The sequence below is a fragment of the Artemia sp. Qi Xiang Cuo genome, chromosome 3 (genome assembly GCF_049724085.1).
Source record: "Artemia sp. Qi Xiang Cuo chromosome 3, ASM4972408v1, whole genome shotgun sequence".
NCBI lineage: Eukaryota > Metazoa > Arthropoda > Branchiopoda > Anostraca > Artemiidae > Artemia > Artemia sp. Qi Xiang Cuo.
In genome coordinates, this window is record NC_142796.1 from 37,712,446 (window position 1) to 37,736,323 (window position 23,878).

Below are 23,878 nucleotides of genomic sequence, written 5' to 3' on the forward strand. Positions count from 1 at the left end.
TATCTACATTAAAAAAATCAGCTAAAAACTCATCAATGTTATCTGGTATTTCCAATGTTTTATCGTACCATTCATTGCTAGGCATGTTCCATTGTTCCATTGTGATGTTTCATTGATAGGCGATGCTTCATTGTTGAACTCCATAGACATATCTTATTCTTCAATCGATGGCAAATACGGAACCAGAACAACCTATAAAAGAAAAATTGCTTATTTTCAAAGTGTCTAAATCCTTCCTATTTTTAGAAATTGAATTATTATTTAAAACGTGCTTAGTAGTAGCATTTAGTTCCCTACTCTATATATTCTAAAAGTTCCACCTTAATACAATCTAAAAGATGACATAGTAGGTTTTGATTTTGTTCAAACAACTCCTCAAAAAATTTCATATCAATACTCTATATCTGCTTTGGAAAAAAAGTCGGGGTCTTTACTTGATAGCCTATCCCTTTCTGGCCATATATAACTCTTTCCGATAGAAAACTGTTTTTAAATAACGCAGTTTATAACGCAAAGAGTTTGCTATGAGGAAATTATGATCGGAATATAGTGCCTTTCTTGGCTTCACTATGAGAATTCAGCAGACTGAATGTATACAATAATTGACCTGATTTAAAAGGGGGAACACTATATTTCCTTTAGGAGAAAAATATCTCTGACACGCTTTTACTGTGATGAAATGAAAGGTTTACTTCTATGTCCTCTTAAAACTATAATATTCTAGCGAAAATAGCATTTTGAGTTTCAAATGGTGAGATAAATGGCTCTCTAGCAGTAAACTAGAAATTAGCTAAAAATGTTATTATGAGGTTGAAAAGATAGTGAAGATGCCTGCATTAGGCAGAGAAAATAGGAAAGACTAAAAAAGAGCGGTTTCTTTGACAAGTCAAAAAATTACATTATATTTAGGTATCTCTGAGGGAGGGGGAGCAGAGAAATTTAAAACAAGGGGTGCGGAGGGGGATTATTGCGAAAATAAAATTTTAATATCTCTGACACACTTTTACAGTGGTGAAAAATAGTGAAAAGAAAAGGCTAAGAAAAAGTTGGAAGAAATAGATAGATATTTCTATAACCAAGTAAAAATGCATACATTTTAAAATTCCAGCTGCACTTGTGTGTCTGAAGATCCTGGCAAAGTATGCTGGAGGGCAACCTCCTGACCTTGCGTAGGTGGGGCAGCTCTTGAAGGCCCAGGCAAAGCATGATGGAGGGCGGACGGGTCAGTGGCGTTACGTTCTTGCGCAGATTGGGCTGCGGCATGTGCAGGCAGTGTCGGTCTTGAATATCCGATATGGGGGCTGGATGGGCCAGTGTATTTGATAACTGATGGTCTTAAAGGGGCTGCCTCACCCTCTCTTGCTCTCTTCGATGGAGGGGGTAGAATTTTCTTCATAATTGTCCTTAAAAAGAAGACAAAATTTAGTATGGAAAAATGATTCCCTTTTTTACAGAGGAAAAATTAGTACCCTCCCCCCCCCCCTAACCATAATTTGGTCTAGAAAGCATTTATCACAATGAAGTCCCCTCCCCCCCTCCGTTTTCAGCAAAGCAAAAAGTAAAAATTTGCAATGAAGAAGCTATTATGTTAATTTGATCAAAAAGTATCCATTTTCAGTGAAACCTTTTGGCTAAGCCGCTAATGTAAGGATTAACAAGCAGAAAGTGCAAATGTGGGGTGTCAGTAATTATCACCTATTTACAGATTTGCGAGAAATCTGTAAGTAAACCATACTGGCTTAATAGCTAAGGGATAGACAGAAAGTTGGCTGTCAAAAGAAGAGTTCAAAAACATAGTTATTTCTATTGGAAGAACTAAAGTCGTAAACAGAGGGGGGGAGATGGGAGGTTTGCATGGTAAAAAAGAACATATTTTACACTCTCTAGCGAGTATAAACAACATATAGTGGAGTTTGTATTGTGGTTGGGGGGGAGGGGGGGTTACCTGAATTTACTGGAGGGTGACTATGTAAAATAATTTTATTTGAAAATAAAGTATGAAAATTTACTAAACAGAACTCACATTATAAATCACTGTAGCCAAGACTTTCAACTCATCAATATTCAATGTTTTATCCATTGTGTCTTGTAACTTTCTGAATGTTTAATCACAACGCATGTCAATTATATACGAAATCTCAAGGGCGAATTGTTATGTAATGGGAAACCATATGTAACCGACTTCCTGATTGGTTTAGAAGGAGATGTAACCGACTCCCTGATTGGCTTAGAAGGCGACCCGTGATCCTGTTTCCCGTTATCAGATCAATAAATTCTCCCCACCGATTATGTAAATCAATTTCTCGTAAATTCACTTCCCCTTCGAGTCTTAGATCAATACATCTATTCCCACCGATTATGTAAATCAAGTTCTCGGAAATTCATTTCCCCCCTCTTGTCCTAGATCAATACATCTCTTCCCCATCGTCAATGCGCATATCCAAACTTCACCCCCAGCGTCATTACACCTAGACGAACAACAACAAATAAATCGGCCTTGACCCCCATTAGACTCGATCGATAATTCTTGAATAAATTATGTTCGTACAGCGTTAGACTTAATTGTAGATGACAGCACATGTGTTTGTACCGGAGATATTAGGTCATTCCTACTGTCTTGTTAGACATACATGTAAATGCCGCTTAACAGTTTCCTATAATTGAACAAATAGACATAATATAATGCCTTAAATGAAAGCTGGATATCTATGAATTAAACATGATGCATCATTTCTGGTGCCGTTTTATTAAGTTTATTTTTGCCCATCATGTGCTACGAGTCCGACAAAATTTGCCTGATTTTCCAAAATTGGTGGGGGGAGACGCCCCCGAAAATCCGAGGAATCTTGATGAAATGTAGGGTTCTCAGCATAGCAGAGAACTCTACTCTACTTTAGAGGCCGCCATTTATAATAGTGTAGAATTTTCCATCTTTTTCTAGAAGAAAGATCACGGATACGTGTTCATTTGTTTGTTGTAGTTTTTTTTCACGGTGAGCATATCGTACCAATGGTCCTAGAAGATCGAGAAAGGTTTTGTTCGAACAGAAATTAAAAAGTACTTTTTTCAACTAGTCAAAAAAGACTGGAGGATAACTAGCCCCCCCTCCCTGTCCCCTTTTTCACTAAAGTCGTTCGATAAAAACTTTAAGATATCCACTTTGTTTAGCATAGTTGAAAAGTCCAATGACTATGCCTTGAATGAAATAACCCCACGTGGGATGAAATAACCCCAAAGCCCCAGGGGAAAGGGCTGTAAGTTAGGAAATTTGCCTCTTGTTTACATGTAGTACTTGTTATTTGGAAGTGTAGATACACTTTTTGGAGAGGGGAAACATTCCGTGGAATGAGGAGTTTTCGGGGGTAACCTTTCCAGGGAAAATTGTATAAGGCGGGAATTTGTAAGAATTCCTGTGCAAAGTTTCTTTTATTTGTTTTAGTTTCTCTTTTGTGACTCAATTTTACATGTAGAGATGTTCGGGGAAATTTTCAGGGGGGTTGAGATTTTGGGATTTTCTGGAGCCTTTTCCGTTTGGGATGGGGATTTTCCACGGGGGAAATTCTCCATGAAAGAATCTTCTGTAGGAGAAAATATCTTCTTTTTTTTGGGTGGGGGGGTCAGAAAAATTTTCAGGCGGAATCATCTGCGAGAGAAACTTCCCGGGGGAATTTTCAGTGAAGAAAAAAATGTCCGAGAAGTATTTTCCAGAAAGGGGGTGGGATGTTACGCAAGAAGAACTTTTCGTGGGAGGATTACTTCCTTTGGAGGGGGGGGGGTGACAGAAGTAATTGTAGGTGAGGCACGTTAATAGGAATGTAAAAATATAAAATAAAAGGAATTTAATGTCAGTAAAACTGGGGGAGGGCAGCAGCTCCTCCTTTCCCGTACCCAGGCCTAAAACCGCCAATGTATGCAGATTTCCTGGCATTAATTGAAAAAAAGATCAGATATTAAATATAAAGAACAAATTTTTCCAACTTAGAACGAACAGCATTAAAGCTTAGAACGAACAGAAATCATCCCGTATATGAGGCGGGCCGATCGCTCCTCAAACTAATTTCATTATTAATTTTTTTGACGGGCTGAAAACGTACTCTAGTCTGCCTAGCCGGTTCTTGCGTTCTATTTTTTTTTGGTACTGGGGAGTTATCCCTTGAAAAAATTGGGAGATGCCTGATCGCCCTTGAAGGTCAGGCTTGCGCTTGATTTGTCTAGGCTATTTATTTTTGTTTTACTGTGATTTGCCACCATCGTATCAACTTCGATCAATCACCCTACCTCCTGAACTGCAAGATCTAACGTCTGAATATTTTTGGATATTACCATTCTATCTAGTTTTTGGGGTAGCCCTTGCAAAAAGGTATGTAGTATGACTTTTTCATACAGTTCTCCTGATCCTTTTCCGAATTTCGCTTCTACTGAAATCCGTATATTATCAAGATATTCTCTTACATTTTGTGAATGGTCAAAGCATACCATTCCGTGTTTTAATTTATTTGTAGAACTAGTTTCGATAAATCTATCTTTAAATGCCGTTAACAATTTGTCCGCCATATTTATTGGCAAGCTGGCATCATAACCTATAGTATTTTCAATTTGCTTTAAGAAGGTTAAGGCCTGGCCTTTTAATCTTAATAGGAGCATGCCGACTAACGTTTCTAGCTCTGTTTTTGTTAATTCTACAAACTGGGCCAATTGGATATTAAATTCGTCGATATCTGTTTGTTTATCGTATTGCGGAATAGATTTTGCCATTTCTACATTTTTCGCGACCAACTTTTGCGCCATTAATAGTTCGCTTAATTCTTTTGACATTTTTGCGTTTGAATAACTCAAAATAAATTTATTTTTTCACTTAACCTATTTTGTGGAGGCTATTATCTTCTATGAGATATTTTAAAGGGTTTCCTATTATAGCTTAGCGATTATAGGCCTATCACTTTTTCTTATATGTCTGTATCTCTCCAATGATTAAATTTAAATTACAAAGTTTATAGCCTAACTAGTTCGCACGTTTCCCTCCAATTTCCGAACGTGCCATATGTAATATTATAGTTTAAGAAAAGCGCCAAATGTAATATTATGCTTTAAAGCTGTGGCAATTGAGATGCGCCAAACGTAGCAATGAAGTCTGGGGCCACAAATGTAATATTATGATTTAAAGCGGTGTACCGATCGCGCCACTCGCTGAAAGCGAGAAAGTAATGCGTAATTATAGTAAGTTAGAAATTCTCCAACTATCAATCCAGGAGCGTAACCTCGCTTCCTCGAGTTATCTCCTTGTCAATTACCTCCAATGTTATGTGGGAAATCCGATTCCTTGGAACGTTACCGACGGAGGCATACGAACTAGTTACCTGCTGTGCGATTAGATACAGACACATAAATAAAACAAACACAAATAGAAAAGCAATAGTTTTATTGTGACTTACATTATAGGCGTACAACAGTGCTTCACTTCAACTGACGACAAATAGAGGCAAAGTTGATCATTAAGTTGACTCTCAAAAATAATGGCAATAGAGACAATTCATCATTGACCATGAGAGAATTAACAAAACATAATTGACGCAAAAACACTTTTCTGCGCGCTAAAACACCTGATTCTGCGCGCTAAAAGCTAATTCAGAATTGGCCCAACTCGTGCGGAGTGGGCCGCTACCTTGTAATTATGTTTGCAAACTCACTTCATTATGCTAACTGCCCATCCAATAGATTAATCAAATATTTTTGATGATTAAACATTCAGACTGCTCTTAATAATTTAAATTTCCTGTAAACATTGTATCTAGCGTTTTCTTATTTCCAAGTACCATAGCAAAATTTAAAACTATCTTCCTTGTGTAGCTGAGAATAAAATGCATTTTCTCTTTTGCTGATTAAGAACTTTTCTTTTTGAGACTGGATTTAAACTTAATTAGGAGAGGTTTAATTTATGTCGGAATTATTCTTAGAAGGAAAGAATTATTATTTTTTTTGTATTTTAAACATTTCACATATTACTCACGGTATATATTACCCTTCCCATTATTTGATGACGTCCCGTCATTAGGACTTGCTTGCCCTTGGATTTTTGAAATATTCGCTATTTATTAACTATTGGTCCCGTGTAATTTTGATTGACATTGTATTATTTTATACTCTTATATAAGTTTAATCAGGAGTGCTAAAAATTTTCTCTTTTACTTTTCTTACGTTATTATACATCCCTATCTAAAGTTCATCTACCGGACTAAGATTATCTATGGTTCTAGCCTAGCTACTATACTAAAGATTTTTTTCTACATCTAACACTGATGACTTTTACATTTCCAACAAGGTTGAGGCTATTCTACTTTTACTATAAGATTTTTTTTTGAAAATTCACCTTTTACAAGTTTTTTTTTTACTTTGTTTATTATAGGATAATTATGCTTCATATCTACGCTAAATTAATGGGGAAATGCATTGATTTTGCATTAACTCTATCGAAATAAATAGCAATACATATATATACATGAACGATTTAAAGTGTTCACCACATTCACTGGTAATCATTAAAACATTTTCACTTGGTTTGTTCGTTATATAATTCTGATAATAAGTTATCGAAGTTGTTTTTCCAATCTATTTTTTATCAAAACTATTAAAATGTAACATGTGTAAATTCACACCTATTTCACCATCTACGTGTCTCTTAGCGTACTCACTCCTTCCGTTATAATTTATGGTCCTTCACTCCTCTTGTATTGGCAAAAATTTTAAAACACTTACAATATAGTTTCTTCACAGAATAGTTCGAGTATGTTCATCTTGGACGAAATGCTCTCTCCAATTGTCAAACGGGAAATGATACTTCCAACTACAGGTGTGTGGGAATATGCTATCAGAGTTCATTCTCACCTGCTTTATTTGATAGTTCATAAGGTGCTTTGTCTTTTAAGGGGTTGAACAATGGGACTGTTGGGACTTGGCACTTGCTCTTTTATCAACGCGGTCAGGATTGGATTGATTTTTTTTCCAGCATATCATTCTTGGAATATTTTAAAGCACATAGAGAATGTATTTCTCGTATAAAATTATTCACTCTCTCAGTTAGAGATTACAGTTCTCTTATTAAATTGTTCGTTCCTGGCTTGCGTCTATTAACTTTTGCGGTGATTCCTTGGTTAATCACTGGGGAATTGATGTTTGGATTTAGAATGGGTTGACATCAACTTTAGTGACTCCTTCAACATATTGTCTTCTAACTTGTGGGAGGGGTGTATTTTCACTGAGGGATTAGTCACTTGGGATAATTTTGGTTTCTCTAATTCAATGGTTGGTTTCCAGGTCCATTTTCAGAAATTATCTCGTAACATTTATGGGATAACAGAGATATGAACTTTTCGCATTTGATAGAGGTGATAGGATGGATTCCGAGAAATAGTCGGAAGGGATTCGACGCGTGAATCTGTGACACATAAATATTTTTTGGGCTCACCAAATGTCACGACTATACAGTCATATGGTACATGGGTCCATAAGGATTATCAAGGGTGAAATTTATGTACATATATCTTGTACTGGTCGATGGGGTTCTCAGGATTTATTTGTTTATACAGTTCGATAATGTACTGGATACTGAGATTCAAATATAGTTTTACCTGATACGTAATATGGTTTATGGTCGACGAAACAACGATCAAAATGTAACTGTAATCTTCGTAAATGAAGCTAGGATGAAACTTGCCTGGAGTCTATGGTGAGTACTCTTCGTTGGTTGAGGTATGATGAAAATAGATATTACTAGGTTGTATCTACACTGGACTATGCATTGTAATGATCGATTTCCAATATGTCATTCCACTTCCTGTAATAGAAATAACGAGGCAGAATCACACGTTCTTTAAAATCAAGTTATCATAATACATAATAGGCAATATTTAATGGTTAACGTTACGCTACAAGGCAATATTAAAAAAATACATTGATATTGATACAAATGATTTGATTTTGACAAAAAAACGTCATTATCGTGTCAGTCTAAAATATATACTATTTTCATTGGTAAATCTAAAATTGAGATTTTTTCTAATTTTTTTTGAGAATGGAAACGACGATACAAGACTTATTTAATCCTTCAACACTTATTTAATTCTTCCTTAGATTTAAAACAATCCTTTAAACATAAGTTACTCTAAATTGTTAAATTTGAGGTCTCTGTTTACAACATATTTCATGCCTTCATTGTTCACGCACGTCCGTGCTGTTTAATAAACGGATGTTGCAGCGTCGTAACCGCACGGTTTTACGTAAACGACACTTACAATGAGGGAACAAGGCATAGCAAAGACGAGTGGAGACCTCTATACCCACTTGTTTTCCAATGTCTTTCCTATTTCTTGGCTTAGACGTTCTCATTGGGTTCCGGGTTTAACTTCTGCATTTCAGCCGTTTCCCCGTGTTCTTCCCTTGGTTTTTGCCTTCTTAGTCTCAGAATTTTTCCGTAGTTAAAAGTCAATAAGGTTGTTATGGCCAGGGAAGTCGCGAATAAGAAACAAACGGTCGATAGTATGTTCCACCAGAAATTGGTTGAGAACACTCGGTGTCTAACATCCACATACGTTAATCGCTGGTCTTCATTTGTAAATATGGGGATCAGGGAATCTAATACTTCTCTTTTTTTTGTAAGCCTTAATGTCCCTTTATTCTTTTCTATTTTGGACCATAGCGAGGTTTTCATTTCCTCACTTTCTATATCGGTAATAGTGTACGACAGGTTAATTGCCTTGAAGTTGATTATTTTGGGACTCATTATCTTTGTTTTCGTGGTAATTAACGGCGTTCGAACAGTTGACTCTTTAGTTACAAGTCGACATCCTTTTTTTATGGTTATCGTATCCACATTTTGTAACAGTAATTCTGTTTTTTAACTTGGATTTATTCTTTCTGTATTATTATAACAAGACAAATTTCCAACAGTTTCTCTTGGAACAGAAAATAACCAAAGATCATTTCTAAGGTGTATGAATATTTCTCGTTTAGTACTTCCTATCAAAACTTCTTTCAGTTGGACTGGATACATCGTACTGGAATGGTACGGGTAGACTTTTTATATTTAAGGAAATTACTCAAATTAGTTATATGCAATATGACTTTTTAATTAGAATTTGTTTTCGGGAACTGATATATGTTGAACAGAAGGTATCAAACGGTTTTGATTCGTGCGAAGCCTTGATATATGTTGAACAAAATTTTTATACAGCATTTTTGTAGTTGTATGATTTTTACTTGTGAGCTAAAATTTTTTAAATTATTATTCCTTTATGACGCCTATCCATTAAAATCCCTTAATCCTGTACTGACTAAGGGTAATTCCATCTATCAGGCTTTTTAACCCTTCTACCCGATTGTGTCGTTACTTTCTCCTCGACTTCTTGTGGTTTTTTTCTTTTTTGGTTTTTCTTGCGAAATAAGATCAAACTTTTTGTATTGTTTTTTTCAAAAATTCTTGCCCTTTTAATTTTGTTTCTTTCGCATGCGCGGCCGCTGAAGTTGGTTTTAATTTCCCTGTTTCCTTAACCACCATATGGTCTGATTCACCGTCAGACTCGTCAGAACTGGATTCCGATGATTCCACATTATATCTTTTAGAAGTGGCACTTCGCGTTTTTGAGGTATCACCTGCCCTTCCTTCGTAAATTTCTACTCCTCTGGAAGTAGAAGGTTTATTCTCTAAGTCCTCACTTTCAGAATTCAACTCGGGAGATTTGAAAGACTCTTGAGAACTCTGAGAGGAATCAAAAATTTTTGCAGGGTTCCACCACTGTTTAAATGCCATATCTCCAGGGGGATGGGGCATTCTTTGCAATAATAATAATAATAATAATAAGATAGATTTATTACCTGCCAAAACAGTAAAAGATGCAATGGGCGGCAGAGTGTAAAAAAGTGAAAAAAGTGCAAAAAGAAAAAAAAGACAAACAACAAAGTACGGTTTAACACAAATATATACAATGAAATGGGCCCTCAACATCGACATTCAAATAACACATTCAACTCAAGTCTGTCCCTGAAGATTTACCCAAGGATGACCTAGAGTCATGAACGTTTTATGAAAACTCGCTACTCTGGCAGGAACTGCCAAGGCAGGGTCTATCAATCCAAATCTACTGATCAAATACCGGTTTTTGGACCATGGTGGTAGTCCAAGCAGATACTTAGCATATTTAAAATAAATCATGCGCAACTTTTTCTTCTCTGTCTGTGTGAAGCAACTCCAAAACGGAGAGATGTAGAGAAAACTCGGTAAAACAAATGCATTATACAATCGGGCATAAATATCACGACTAAATCTCGCCTTGCTCAGGACAAGCTTTCCATATGCAGAATGAACTTTTCTAAGGGTATCAGCGATAATAAGTACGCGTGTGGCCTTGAGTGACGTACCGATCGGGACTCCGAGGTAAGTAAGTGATGGAACAGGTTTGATTTCCGTATCATCTAGCATAACGCATATGTCCTCAGTCGACACTTTATAATTGAAAAATAACAATTCAGTTTTCGATGGATTAAATGTATGGCCGACACGAACATATTCTACCTTTGATGCACTAAAACAACTCTTTATTCCATTTAGGGTTCTACTAATGTTTAAAATGCCGTCGGCATAAACTATGAGCGACACATCAATCCCACATAAAATACACGTTGTTGGTGCTTCATGTTGCACTTCGATTACGGAATTATTGAATAAATCTGGTGAATTTACTGCTCCTTGCCTAATACCCTTTTTCACTGGTATATCAATTTCTAAAAGCACATCACAATCCCAACCAGGACACTTTATCCTAACACGAAGATTACTATACATTGAATCAAGGGGTCCGATGACCGAATTATCTACGCCTCTCTCTGCTGCAGAGAGTAAAATATGTTCGTGGATAGACGAATCGAAAGCACGGGCAAGATCATGGGCTGCTAAAACTAAAGAATCATTGTCATTCTCAGCGTCAGTCAGTATAGACACCAGCGAGTAAAGGGCTTGATCACATCCAAGCAATCGCTGGAACCCAAACTGGTGTGGGGGAACCGAGCACTTGCTTCTAATTTCGTCACGAATAAGAAGCTCAAATAGTTTACATAGTGTAGTCGACACAGTAATGGGCCTATATGAAGAGCACTGGGAGGGAGGCTTCCCTGGTTTGAGAATAGGTGTTATTACACCAATGCAAAAGGTACCCGGGACGATACCTCTGGTAACGATAATTTGGAATAATAACGATACATGTTCAAGAAGTTGTTCACTACCATAGAGTAAATGCTGGCCACAAATTTTATCGAAGCCTCTCGAAAATTACTTTTTTAGCTTTTTCAGGCATTCACGTATTATACTTCTATTAACTACCATGTTCTCTATTGACAACTTAAGCACTTCATCTAGCTCACTCTGGTAAGAATTCCGTAGCGCTTGGTCATGACTTTTGAAGTGATCGGTGAGGTAAGCATTCCAGGCCTCTATTGTTGAAAGGGGGACCTCAGAGGTCGATTCTTTGGGCTTCACTAAATTCCGCCAAAGGAGTTTGGGATCGGACTTGCTTTTCTTGCTGTATTTGTCAATTATGTCTCTACGGTGCTGGCAAAGGCACGTTTAGTATGATTCTTCACTTTCCAGACTTGACCAGATCTTGATTTACCATTGTCACACCATAGGCGAAACCAGAACTTTGCAGTCTTGCATGCTTCTGTTAAATTTAGGTTAGCGGACCATCCTCTAATTTCAGTGTGTACTCGAACTTTTCGAGAGGGTACGGCTGCTGATTTGGCACACCGAAGGGCATGGCATATTGAGGCAGAGTAAATGTTCAACAGAAGTTTCTGCTCTTCGGCCGGGATGTCACTGTTGGACATCAGTAGCGGGAAAGGGACTTGGATCTTTTCAAGAATGCTATTACACACTTGTTGATACTGTTGGATCGCAGCATCATCGAGCTTCCAATCTTGCACAACTTTGAGCTTTGGAGCTGCGCTTTTTTTACTTCAGAGAATGGGCAAGCGAAACTCAAGGATATAGGTAAGTGATCGCTAAGTGTACCACACATTAGTACCGACACAAATTCGTTCTGGACATTGAATGATGTAACAACATGGTTGAGATTAGATACAGAGCCACTGTTATGACAATAACTGAAGTTTATATCTTTATCCACAACCTTGAAGCCATCTGGTAAGACTCCTAAAGCTATTTGTGTTCTGGGACTGTCAGTGTCAGTAAGGTCACAGTTGAAGTCGCCAGTAATTAAATATTCATGACCCGACTGCTTTATTCTCAACACACATTTAGCAAGTTTCTCGCAGGATAGGTTGAATTTTCTCTCTGATCGATCATTCTTGTAATTAGTAGGGAGATAAACACAGATCAGAACAATATCATAGACTTCCACTACGATAAAACTGTCTTGCTGCTCGACAAGTTTGGCGGAGATGTGATCTTTAATTACAATAGCAATGCCTCCAGATGGCCTTCCTCTACAGCTTGATTTTGCTTCTCTAATAAAGAACCGATGCTTGTCAGAGAGCTTGATACAATTCAAGCCATCCTTGCTTAAGAAGTGTTCTTGTATGCAAAATAAGTCATGATCCTTGGCAAATTGTTTTATAATTGGCACCTTATCACGCAGATTTCCGTTCATATTCCAAGATATTACTTTAAGAGATGAAATGGTGGCTCTTGTCATTGCGGTTTCTTCATTGCTTTCAGGACTTCGGGACAACGGATGTTATAACAGGGGTGCTTATCGGATTTGCAAAGCGCGCACCGAACACGATTTTCGCAAGGATGCTCCTTTTTTGAAACATGCCCTTCTTCGCCACATCTAGCGCAACGTTTAGAGTTTTCACATTTCTACGCTAGGTGTCCATAGTTTTGACAGTTGAAGCACCGGCGTGGGACATTAATAAACTCATCAATATGAATTCTTTCGTATCCTATCAAGGGCGGGTTCCGCATTGCATGTTGCAGATCACTTTTAAGGGAAAACTGCAGTTTGAAGGACCTGGTTGCTCGGATTTGCTCTGCTTTAACACAATTCGGGACCACGGCTAATAGAGCATCAGCATCAATTTCTGTGGGTACAAGTCTAGCTATACCACAAAAGGTAGGAGTTTTCATTTTGGGGTCCAAAGTCGCATTATCACCGTTTAGAATAGCAACACTCAGTTTTTCGGCCGCTTGTTTGTCTTTCAGGTTTATACGCCATTCAGTTTGGGTTTGCTTCAGCTCACCAACATGATCTGTAATGCTTGAATCGTTGTTACATAGTTTGTCAATAAAAGCTTTTCTTCCAGCAGCGGAAGGTGGCGGGTTTACTGACTTCTTAAGAATGACAGCATAGGTGGAACTTTTCGGTGCCTGTGTTGGCAGGCTATGCGTTGTTCAGTCCTTATTTCGGGCAATCAGTGAATCTAACTTCGTATTCATCTCGTTAATGTTTCTGGTAACAAATGCGCTGATTCGGCTACCGCAAGAGGAGACTTCTTGGGCTCAGCAATAACAAAAGTCGGTAGCTCCACACTTTTCAAATCACATTCTTTTAAGATTTTCATTATGTCGAGAACATTTTCACTTTCAATATGTTTTATGGAGGGGTGTACGTTTGGATGAACAATAGAGTAGATGAGGATTTTAGCCTCCTTGATCGATTCTTTCCCAAAGAAGTCGGTGCACGTCTTAGCTATCTCATCTTTCGGTACACCACTGAGCATTGATCTTAGCACATAGTTCAGTACATCATTCCAGACCAATTGTTTTGGAGTGGTCATCTTGGCCAAGGAAGAAGTCGCTCGTAAAATATTCACCGGCAACGTCACTCGGCAAAAATTTCAAAATGGTCACCGGCAACCCTGCGCACGGGAGAAATTCTTTGGAGCTTTTACGTCAAGGAAAACGAGGGAAGCGTCGAGCCCCACAACCTATTCCCCGCAATTTAAGAGTCAAAGGACCCGGCAGGTACCTCTACGGCCGTTGCAACAGGTGCTCTCCCCTCTTCTGCTCGTTTTCCTCCCAAAAAAAAAACAAATCCCGCTAATACAATAAAATACTGGTTTGTGCCTTGACCTCTAGATGGCGCTCCGATGTAGACCTTCGTAGAAGCGGTGTACCTTAGGTGAATGAAACAGGAATGATTTCGATGTGGAAGAAAAGTGCTTAAAGTTGTTATTGTTTGGCGTTGTAGAGATACTGGAAATTTTGGTTAATGGTGGGTATTTTAATTTTGAACAACAGAGAACCGTGTCCTGAAGACGTTTCTTAACTCTAGCATCAGATCTTCACTTAATTGTAGGTAAAATTCGCTATTCAAAGACTCTGTATATATATATATCATAATATGAACGCACTCTTAAATCCGCTATTAAGAATTATTATAGATGACGCTGCTTTGCTTCCAAGCAAAGAGCATAAATTAGTAATAATGTTATAAGGCAACTCCAATTAAATAAATCTATTCTTCAACACAAATTATATGAGAAGAATTGCAAACTATGTTTCCTTACTGTTCCTGGGATCACAGATTCCAAATCGAGCACAACCTTGGTTAAAGAATCAAACTATTTCCATATAAATTTAACTTATTTCAAACTTGGTAATTTATTTGCTTCCACTAATTAGACAGTTACTAAAGTATCATTAGCGTTTCCTTCCATGAAGTCCATTGATTAGGCTTGATCTTGGACACAGTTATATCATGATATTGTTCTTGCCGGTCATTCTTGGGAGTTTGATTCCTAGGCAATGTACTTTGACTCTTTTTTATTGTGAAATTTATTAAATCCATATCTTCTCGCTGATTTGTTTTAGTTGAATCTTTGGGAGGAGTTTTCTTTACAGTAAGACCCGGAGTTTCTACAGCTCTGTTCAATTCTTCCTGCAATGACAGGGGCCTCTTTATTGGTGTTGCAGGGGAAACCATATCGTCTGGAAATCTTTTGGGGGGACAAGGGGTCGAAATTCTATCAGGGAGAAATTGTTTTTTCGGGGATATTGTATAATCTAGTTCTCCTGCGCTCTCCGATGATGAACTTTTTGCATATTTAGGCGTTTTTATTGTTACTGGTATTAGTGATTTTTTTTGGGAATAACTAGATTTTTCATAGCTAAAAATTCTTCAAAGCTTTCCTCATCACTCTCATTTACAAAATAATCTTGTTTAAAATTAAAGGGTTTTAGCTCTGCCAATCTTGATTTCGGGGGCTCATTTTCCGCGTCTGACGAATCGGTAGACGAGGGACGCGATACCCATCTTTCTGGAAATTTTGCTCTCTTTATTCGGCTAACATGCGCCTTGTAAGTTCTTCCACTATCGGAGTTCACCATTTTAAAAGTATAATCGTTATCGTACTTTTTGACTATTACTGTACGGTCAAGAATATTTGTTGTAAAGTTGTTTTGCCTTCCGTTTTTGCCTCGTTCTTTAGGTAAACACAATCTCCTATCTCGAAATCTCTGTTCCCCTTGACTTTGGGTTGGTTTCTTAGCTCTTGGTTTATTTTACATTTTTCCAGCTCTTGCCAAACTATCTTATAGTTTTCCTCATCCTATTTATGAATTCTTGTTTGTAATCCTCCGAGTTATTGTAATATTTCCGGGATTCAATAATCTCGTCATAGGGGATTCTAAAATCACAACCAAAAAGTAAATAAAATGGGTTGTCTTTGGTTGTTTCTGAATAAGCAGTATTGATTATGTTAGTTAAATAAGGTAAGAATTGATCCCAATCGTTCCTGTTGTCTTTTGTATAGATGCTTAATACATTCGAAAATATTGTATATCTATTTTCTATTTTACCATTAGCTTGTGGGTGATAAGGCGATGTCACTAATTTCTCTATGCTAAGAAAACTCATTAAGTCTTTTGTTAATTTTGAAACAAAATTGCTTCCGTTATCACTTATAAGTTTATTTGGAATGCCAAATTGTAAAACTAATTTCGCTAACACCTTACCTGTGGCGTAAGCGCCTTGATTCTTTAATGCCTTTGCAAAAGTAAAACCAGAAAAGTGATCTATAACTGAAAGAATACAAGTATGGCCCCTGTTGGAAACAGGTACGCCTCCACCGGTTCCATACAAATCAAATGAGACAATATCGAAGGGGAATCTTGCTACCGGGAATCTTTCCATCGGAGGATTAGGATAAGCTTGGGTTTTTTTCTTAAGTTACACGCTTTGCATGTACTTACAAATTTCTTTTAGGGACCGATAATAGCTTTTTTGGACCGATAATAGCAAAACGGCGAACTCTGGGAATTCAAGAAAGGTACAACATGATTGGAGGAGGTTCACCTATTCAGAAATGGACAAGAAGACAGGTATTTAGTTTGTGGTATATCCTTTCTTGAGGTTTTTTTCACATAGGATCTGACAGGTCCGACCCATAGGTATCTTGTTATATATTGACCTCCTTGACGGGTTGCTAATAAAATTTAGAACATGATATAGAATATATAGAATGTTATTCAAGAAAATTTCTGGGTGATCTAGATTTTTTTTTTTTGGGGGGGGGGGGTGGGCACCGGTGTTGATGAGAAGTTAGGGGCTTTTGTATTATTGTTGACAATTTCATTTAGTTTTAATTAGGAAATAGGTAGACATAATTGTTTTCACGTGTAATTTCAAAATAATTGGAATTATTTACTTGTCCTCCAACCTTTGCACCACTGAAGTTATAACCTAATAAAAAAAATAACCTAATGTACGTACTTATAGGCTAATATAAAATAACCTTATATAAAGTAACCTAGCCTGGCATCATTTACTGACCATCTACGTTTGAACCAATCTATAGTTACCACTGAATAAACCATATTTCTAATAGTAATGTCAGCAAAATATGTCATGAATGAGACAGCAGATGTTTCAGTGCCTCTAGTTCCGAGATTATTAGAAGGCCCTGAATAGTTCATGCCATAAAAACCCTAAAATTAGAAAATCTTAAAGTTGAGAAAGTCTTCGATAATTTGATATGCGTTCTAACATTCAAATTTAGCAAGTTTTAGCATGATAGTTCTAATATTTTGTGTTATTTTAATACAAAAAAATACTTCTATCAAAAGGTTTGCAAGCCTTATTTTTTTATTTCTAAATATCTTGGAAAAGTTAGGTGAAACCAATTTCTTCATCCATTTAATTTCATATAGTTTTAATTTATATATTTCACTTAATTTTTATATTATATAGTTTTCACAAATTTATATAATTTTGATTATATATTATAATATAATTCATATATTAGCTTTGATTTTTGAAGTTGGGGGGAGGGGTTTGTTCTACACTAGGAAAGTAACAGGTTTCGGTTATGTTTTCAGACAAATCTAGAAACTCTTTAATAGAAATGGCCTTATCGATTTACCTATTCCAGACCTTTTGGAAAATCAAACTATTTATCCCTGTGGAAAGGCGGTGGGGGGATTATTTAAGTTGGTATCAGTATATTTTTATGCTTGAGATTTGTTCCTAACATTTCCTTTTGAAGAATGCTCATGATCGTCCGCCATACGTTCTCCCATATCCGTCCCTGTGTGTAGGTATGCCATTGATACTTTAACTTCTTTCAGTACGTTGATGTTTTAACTTCTAAATTTTAATTGTAATTTCTTTAATATCATTGTACAATGATATTTTAATTTCTTTCGTTTATATTTAATTTCATGTACTCTTATAGGTTGTTTCTAATACTTGACGAATCGTATATGTAAATTATGTATACTGTATTTAAAGTTGGACCTGATCTTTGGACTTTTTTCTTGTCCGACAAACCGTCGAGTTTTTTTGTTTTTTTTTGGTAAATACTATTTTCATCTGTAAGCATGGTCTTGCTAAAGCTCAATTTTTATTTATTTGGCTTTTTGCTGCATACGGTTTCTCTGAGGTTGATGCCGAATTAATTGATTTTTCTGAAACTCTGAATAGTTTCAGAGAAACTCTGAAAGACCGCCACTCCACATGGTCAAAAATACATGCCTATTGTCAATAATGATACGTGAAATAAGGTCCAGCATGTTCGAGTTTTGTGTGCTATTATGAGTGATATTTTAATTTAATTCCGTTTTTGTAAAAAAAAAAAAATCTTGTTTCAGTCTCTGAAAGAAATTTGTCTGATCAAAATGCAATAGGCGACAGTCAGTGGTAATTGCCCACTTTTTGGAGTAATCGATTGCTTCTTGCAGAGTAATTACTATCTCTTCTTATTAGAAAGAAGAGGCACATCTTAGAACCTGTTTTCCTTCAGACTACATAATAGCTCAAGGTTTACTATTCTCTTCGCAAGTCTATGTCATTTTTTTCTGGCTGTATTTGCGTTACATCACGCAAATTTAGAGGGGTTGAGTGGGCAAAATTATTTTCATAAATTTAGAGGGCACATACCCCTTGCCGACTATTTATTAATGAAATGAAATACTACCCCTGTTTAAACTTGTCAATTAAAACTAAATCTGCCATGATTGTTTGACTTTCTCAGTCGTTTTATTCCCAGTATAAATTGATAAAAAAAAATCAGAAGAAGCGCCCATTGAAATACGTACTGTATAAAGAGATTATGCTCAATACAGAAGAAACGACAAAGAGCGATATTCCATCCTACGAATCATCTATTTACTTTCCTTGATTGAATTTTTGCTCCCATGTGCACCCCACCATAAGTGAGATGAAAGCTGTGGGATATCTGATATATTCAATAGTTTTCTTTTAGTAGAGAGACATGTAAGCCCCATTTCCGACCCATTATAAAAGAGATTAAAGTAGTAAAACCAGTTTACTAATTTTATTTTTTCGGGCATCGTTTATCTACATGGTTCTCCCATTCTGAGCCCTCCATATAGGTAAGGTAAGGTAAACGAGATGGCATTGGAACTTTACAGTCCCTACCAGCGGTGCTGATCTCCGTTTCTTGACCCTTCAGCCAGGAAGTGCAATGAGACACCCTTTCTGTTTACCTTCCCTAGATTTCTCCAGGAACCCATTTAAAGCTGGTTGGAGACTGGCTAAGCTTATAGAGTCACGCCACTGACCCCTGTCCCAAAACAAATAATTGGATACACTAGGATTTGAACCCGCCCTCCCGGACACAGAATCCCATATCCAGCGCACCAATCCACTCGGCTCCATAAAGGAGATGAAAAAAATGAAATATCGGTTGATTTTCTTATGCTAAAATAACACTCACCCCCATTGTCATTCCACGTTAAAAGAGATGAAAGCAGTAGGATACTTGATATATTTATTACTTTGTTAGTAGAGTGCTATGTTCCATTTCTACAAGACGTATAGCCACTACTCTTTTCTTCCTTATTGGTTTAATATCACGAAGAAGGTTTAACGGTGATTCCATAGATATGATAGTTTGGATTCCATGGATGCTCTACACCTTTTCAAAGAGAGTGAGTATCCTCTCACATGGTCTTCCATTTCTACAAGACGTATAAGAATTCCCATACTATTTGCTTAATGCTCTACACCTTTTCAAAGAGAGTGAGTATCCTCTCACACTTATACTTCCTTGGCACCTTTCCAGGGCATGTACTTATGGATTTGCTTGGTTTATGTTCCTTCCTGTGAAATTCTATGGATGTTCTACACCTTTTCAAAGAGAGTGAGTATCCTCTCACACCTATACTTCCTTGGTACCTTTCCAAGCAAAGTAGTCAAACACGTTTTGAAACTATAGTTGAGATTGTATAGTGCATACAGAAAAACACTAGTTTAGAAATTTAGGACTTTTTTCTCATGAGAAAGATGAAGTTCAAGGATGATTTACTCCTCTCTCTCTCTCTGTCCCACTCAATTTGTTGCTGCTAGCTCAGTTTCATTGTGGCAGTGAGAGTGTCAACACACATGAAAAATGTTCCATACATGTCCACTATGCATGTACACACTGGGCAGCTGGTCATCATGTGAGAATTGTACAATGATTGATGAGTATGATGAAAAGTGCAGATTATACAACCCGTGTGAATTGCATAGAGGACATGCTATACAAATGAAAGGTTTTAATTCCTGTCTTGAAGAGATGTGTGTGACTCTCACCCTAGAGGGAACCTATGCTCCAATTGCAACTATGATAAATGTAATCACTGGGAGAATACATATCCTGGTATGGTTGGAAAGAATCCTAAACGTGATTTTAGTTTATTGCTAAGAGATTGGTATCGTCGTGGTTTTAGATTGTTTTGGGAGGAGGAGCCGGGTCAGCGATTCAACGGTTGGAACAACAAAAGAATTTGGTTTCTACGTAATCGTTGTGAAGACAATGGTTAATATGATTACAAGCCCACTGATTTTTATTTGGCTGTGACGGAATATGGTTCACCACTTGAGGACACTGTTTGTGACATTGTTTCAAATAAGCAAATTGAAACATTTGAATTCTATAAAATGAATGAGAATATTATCATTGACTATACAAAAAGATATGACAAGAGTGAAGTTACACTCTATTGTAGAAAATGCGACCCTGACATTGCAGCACATCAGGATCAGTATAATGTGAATTTAGATAATCTACCTGCATTAGTTGTTATCGACAAATATCTATATCTAGTAGAAGATGAAATCTAAAGAGTAGAAAAGTCATCTTTATTATGTATATACATTTTTCATTTATTAATAAACAATTTCACATACTTTTTTAGAACATTTTATTCGTAGGGCACTAAAATCAATATTAAACACGCTTGTAAGTACATTTTCCACTAGAAAGTCGTTCAATCGAGGCAAGTCAACGTAGATGTCGAGAAACCGCTTATAGGTATAGCCACGACATCTGAACATGAAAAAGAGTAGTACATGAAAGCCACATGTCTTAGTCGTTAAATCCTGTACTCTTCGTTGATTTTGAATTATAGTTTTCCCACTGCTCTCAATAAAGTTGCTGATGTGTGGAGTGTAGAATTTATATGATAGGCCAAGAGTATCAATAAATTCAATATTCTTCGCTGTTTGAATAATGCATAACCAATGGCCTGTCTTCAAAGTCAATGGACTGCTATTAACAATGATTAGGGCATTGTTAACGCATGGAATTTTTTCAATGAAGTCCGATGGTATGCAATAGGAATTGTACTGGGACATGTAAGGATCTATATTAAATACGTTGATTATTTGGTTTGTGTTCATGGTGCTAGGTCTAGTAGAACACTGCCGTCGGGTGTGATCTCCCAATAGGTTTGAAATTGACTCACTGATATTACCGTGATACTCTCAGTCAAAGGATCGGCAAATGTACACTCTAAACGTACATTCCCTGTTCGTACTATGCTCATTTCCTGGGTCCCCGACAAGTCCAAGACAATTACACCTTGATTTTTTGAAAACATGAATCGGTTGTTCCATTTTCAAATAATTGGGGTTCATGATCTAGGGATTGCATGGTCAACTCGTACAGAGTTCTATAGGATTTTTTTTCAAATGATAGAGCGTACAGTGGAATACCATTCACTTTGCACACAAGGCTAGATAGACCAAAAAAATTAAATTAAATCCTTCTTTGATCTAAAAATCTTTTTCTTTTTCTTCTTCTTCTTATTGGTCTTCGTTGTTTTATTTATCAAAGTCCTTGTTGATGTCCTTCGCTTCCCACCTGGATAGAGACTGATAAGTGAATAACGCGCACGCATCCTTTTAAATCATTCCCCATTTTGCCGAGATTTTAATTGCTCACCAACGGCTCTTGCTGAAGATCTAACATTTTTTTTAACACTCTCGTTGAATTTTTTACCCGAGTCCCAGTCCTGTAGTGTTGAGGCAGCAAAATGTGATGCAGCAGGTACAATATATTTTCTGGTAAAATGTAGCGCAGAACGAAATAGCCTAGCAAACCAGCTACCAAGACCATAGCCAGACATTGTAGTACCCCCCTTGTAGTAGTCCAATCCATTGCTTATTTGACATGGACTCAGAGCACCGACATAGCAATCGATATCGGGACAGACAAATGGACTTCTTTTATTGTTCATTTTAGGTGGTGTCGCCGACAATGGGTCAAAAATGATACGTAATCACTGTTAAACTTTTTGTTATTGCTAGAGGATCAACCAACTCACTTCTGAAGATTAGCTGGCAGAGTTCCAAATAAAGATCACTTACAGAAATATGGTGGAGACTATTCATGTTGTATTAATGAACATCTTCAGCAGTCGTTTTTCGTTAGAGAACTCGTAGAAGGGGGACATTTGAAAAGTCATCTCTCAGTTTTTCCACAAAAGATGCATAGAGAAATATGCAAGAGTCCGAGGCAAAACCAGGTGGATAATCAGCAAAAATAACTTGATCCATCCCGTTAACAGTGCCTGCGTTTTTCCCATTGATCATATTCTGTTTAAAGCCAAGAACGTCTCTCAGATTATCATTGAGAATAATTATTTCAGTGTCAACAGGTGAGGTAATGTAAATCCTATCGTGTTCCATTGAATAATTAAAATGGAATTTACCATTCCTACCATATGAGATTTTTCTATTGATTGTACGACACAAATCTGTAATATTATCATATTCAATATGTTTCAATTTGACATGTGAATATTCGCTAGATTTAAGTGCTTCAACCCGTTCATACTCGACAAAGAGTGACCAATCGAATGGTATAACTTTTATGTCATACACACGATCCTTTCTCAGGATGTCATAGATGTTTTTGAGAATACAGTCGACAAGAGCCACTTCATACTTTCCGTCATCGAATTTGATGGCGGGGGAGAGTTTCGTCCAAAAATCACTGTTTTATTCAAGTCATTGTAGAGAGGATCGGAAACGTTGGACGTAAAAGTTACATAGAAATCATTGGGCATTGTCAATATCTTTAACACCGATCCAAGAATCAAAATCAGAGTTGTATCCTAGCCACCAAACAAGTAATTGTTTCCTACCTCTGCGAGTACGAGTATTTAATGTCTTTTCAATTTGATAGATTTCACTATTATTGTTAAGTTTTTGTAGTTAATAGTCATAAAAGCCGCCGAGAATTTCTTCATCTTTGTTATCACGTAAACGATAAGTTATGGGTTTAGTGTCTAGGATTTTTGCCACTTTAAAAAATTCTGTGGATCACAAGTAATTACCCTTTTCAAAAACATTAGTTGTTCTATTAATTCGAACAGTATCACCAACATTGAATTTTTTCTTCTTTACAATCGTTTCATTGGAATATTGTTTAAGAAAGGTATCAATTGTATCATGATCAGAATGATGAACTTCCATTGGGGTTGAGTTGGACAATGATCAATGAGGTCGTTGATTATAAATTAACGTGATTTTATCTAAATCATCAATAAAAGCAGATGTATTTTTCATTGTACAATATCTTGAAATTAAAAGTCGAACAGTTCTTATCAATCGTTCGGCCAATGCAGCCTTTATAGGACTATGACTATGATAGAGAAGTGTACTATATTTTACCAGTATTTTCGCAACATGGGGATTAAAAAATTCACTACCGCGATCCGTTTGAATTTTTTTATAGGAATCCTGTTCGAGAATACTTTCAACGGCCTGAGCAACTTCAACACCTCTCTTTGACAGCAATGGAATTGCATATGAATAGCGGCTAAAAAGACTAATTGCAAGTAGAATGTACTTGTACGGTGTATTGTGACGTCTTTGAATCTCATCTAGAGTTAAGAGATCTGCTTGCATTTAATGCAATGGGAAAAAGTCTTTAGTTTTTCGATAATGATTAGCACGAAGCCTATGATTTCTATGCAGAGTGTAACTTGATTCATTTTGTAGATAATCTTGTTCACTTTTACTCTGAACACCAGTGACTTTGGAAAGAGCGGTGGGGGAACTTAAACTCTCCACTTCACCAATATTTTCATAAACACGTTTCAGAACTTCGCCCATTTTGAATGTAAACGTGTAGTGTAACG

At 36.8% G+C, this 23,878-nt stretch overlaps 1 pseudogene across 1 annotated transcript in view; it reads left to right on the plus strand.

Annotated features, from left to right (window-relative positions):
• The window catches only part of LOC148954066 (ferrochelatase, mitochondrial-like), a 133,505-nt pseudogene that overhangs the window by 78,132 nt on the left and 31,495 nt on the right, over positions 1–23,878 (plus strand). Inside the window, exon 3 of the transcript XR_016141501.1 lies at positions 16,212–16,327. The product of XR_016141501.1 is annotated as a ferrochelatase, mitochondrial-like (transcript). The remainder of the gene's footprint in view (positions 1–16,211; positions 16,328–23,878) is intronic.